Source organism: Rousettus aegyptiacus, unplaced genomic scaffold, assembly GCF_014176215.1.
Source record: "Rousettus aegyptiacus isolate mRouAeg1 unplaced genomic scaffold, mRouAeg1.p scaffold_m13_p_2, whole genome shotgun sequence".
Taxonomy (NCBI): domain Eukaryota; kingdom Metazoa; phylum Chordata; class Mammalia; order Chiroptera; family Pteropodidae; genus Rousettus; species Rousettus aegyptiacus.
This window is the reverse complement of record NW_023416295.1, coordinates 110659946-110662656: the sequence shown is the minus strand read 5'-3', so window position 1 is coordinate 110662656 and position 2711 is coordinate 110659946. Positions and strand designations below refer to the sequence as shown.

Genomic DNA, 2711 nt, shown 5'->3' with positions numbered 1-2711 from the left:
ATATCATCTGAACATACCATACCCTCTCCATTTTTAAAGTGTGGCCCTCACTATATTTTATTTACACTGTTAAAATGGCCTCTTATTTAGTCTATCCATTTTTTAGCCTTTCTTTCAATCTGACCTTCACACTGGTAGCAGAATTCTCTCTGAGGAATTCCAAATAGTTCTTAACAAGAGTGAGTACCTATGTCCCTATTTCTCAATATTTTTTCCAAAAACAACAGAGATCAACAAAGAAGGAAAAATGAAACTATACCAAAACATCATCGTCAGCGTAACTTAGAGACAGATATTGCTAATCGTCATGCATTTTGAAGATGAAAACAAAAACAGCAAAATTCAACCTAGGATCTCTCACACTACAGTCTAATACCTCCTAAATCAAGGAGTAAGCAGTAAGCAGAAGAAGCCTGGAACCACTATGGAAGAGAAAAATTGGGGGCTAGAACTGGCCTAGAGTTGATCCAAACCTGGGCCAAGCCATCCTAGGAGGTCTGGAAATACTAAAACTGTACCCAATAAATCAGAGTATGGCCCACAGGAAGAAATTTGAAGCTACATGAGATTTAAAGGGACAGAGTTTGAAATGCATAACTTCTGGGGTGGGGGGTGAGGAAGAGGCAAAAGGAAGGGAAGAAGCAGCACTTAGCAACTTAAGGATTTCTTTTTTGGGGTGCTATGACAAAATACAATATACTGAGTGGCTTATAAACAACAAACATTTATTTCTCACTGTTCCGAAGACTGGTAGTTCAAGCTAAGGGTGCCAGCCTGGTCCAGTTAAGGCTCTCTTTAAAGTTGCAGACTTCTTGTGTAATCCTCTCATGGTGGAAGGGGCTAAAGCCCTCTCTGGGGTCTCGCTTATAGGGGCACTAATCCCATTCATGAGGGCTCCACTCTCATGACCTCATCATCGCCCAAATTCCTCACCTCTTAATATCATCATCGCCTTGGCAATTAGGATTTCAACGTATGAATTTGGGAAGGAGACAAACATTTAGTCTATGGCAACATGTGTGCATTTTTTTTTCCAGATAAAATGTCTATTTTTTCATCAGATTTTTAAAAACATCTGTCAGCCAAAATAGTTTAAGAACCTTTGCTTTCGATAAGGGTAGGGGAAGTCTGTCAAGACATGTCAGTGCCTTGGGAAAAGGACTATTAGACAGAAAAACACCATATGTGCTTTGAAAGGAAGTAAATGAGTGGGAGCATTTATTTCAGATGGCCAGGCAAAGAATAAACATATTCACACAAATTAAACTAATATTGTATGGATTACTTGATAAAGTCTGAATTATTCTGTCTGGAAAATGAACAATGAGAAAATAACTTCAAGCTACAAGAAAAAATTAATGGAGAGATACTATATTTCTGAGTCAGACCAAATGATGGAAAGATGAGAGTAAGCATCACATTTCATCATACAGAAAACGTATGACAATATTGGATATTGGACTATAACCACAAGGACAGACTCTGGATAATTTACAATGTCGTATTAGATAATATAATTTACTTAACAGATAAATCAAACATAGCATATTTGTTTTGAGTTTTTGTTTGTTTTTGTTTAGTGCGGAAAGCTCTTATTGGTTAATAGCATATTAAAATAATATTATTTAACAACAAAATTTTGTAGATACCAGAAACTTAACTGTGAATTTTCTGTATCTAGTTTCATTATTATCGTCATTATCAGAGCTAATATTTATTTGCTCCATGGTTCTTACTGTGCTATGGAGTTATGTATGTTGCTGTATTTGATTCTAAACAAAACTCCTTATGTAACATGTGCTGTTATTATACCAGTTTTAGGGAAAGGTAAACTGAGGTGAGAACAATTAATTCACTTTCCATAAGGTAGCATACACCTAGATCAGTGTGATGCTGAAATACATTCTGCTACTATGTTCCTAGCAGTATTTTCCATTTTAGTTTTGAGAAAGCATTACAAGAGAGAATTATCATTAAGAGTACTTGGCAGTGCTTGCTTTGGCAGGACATATACTAAAATTGGAATGATACAGAGAAATTAGTATGGTCCCTGCGCCAGGATGACATGCAAATTCGTGAAGTGTTCCATATTTTTTAAGTAACTAATTGTCTATTATGTTTCAAGAAAGATGGGAAAAAATTTAAAAAGTACTTGGCACTATCTCTAGCCTAGAAAAAGTGATTCAGGATGATGTATGTTCAAAAAAGGAATAAAAGAACATTGATTACAATTTGCATCAAGCCTCAAAAACATTGCAAAGTAGCTGACAGAACACTCCCAGAGGAAAATGCAAAGGAAAGGAGAAAGAAGATGGACACTCAGACAAAGAGAGAGAAAAGAAAAATCTGGAGAAAATAGAAAGCTAAAAGTCAGCAAGCAGAGACGAAAGCATCTAAGGAAGAACAGGAACACTGCTGCTTCCCCTTCGTTCTCCACCCACATAAGTACTGTGCTGAAATGTGAAAATCTGTGAAGTATTGAGGAAGAACCCACATTTTATGATCATCTCTTCTAAGTTATTTATTGAGAATTATTCTAGAATTTAAGGGAACCATTTTCCTTCCCAATATATGTAGTTGTCTGCAGTTTCCTAGCTTTAAATCTTCTATTTAATACATTTTTGTTGATTTACGAACTCCCTAAAGTATAATTTTTAAATACTGGCTTAAATTGTTTTTTTCTACATATTTTGTCTATGACTTTATAAAAT

The 2711-nt window shown here is 35.4% G+C and overlaps 1 non-coding gene across 1 annotated transcript; it reads left to right on the top strand.

Annotated features, from left to right (window-relative positions):
- The first annotated feature begins 1989 nt into the window (after nucleotides 1–1989).
- LOC118614448 lies at nucleotides 1990–2095 on the top strand. The gene has a single exon (XR_004956052.1). It is a non-coding gene; the product is annotated as a U6 spliceosomal RNA (small nuclear RNA).
- The last annotated feature ends 616 nt before the right edge of the window (nucleotides 2096–2711 follow it).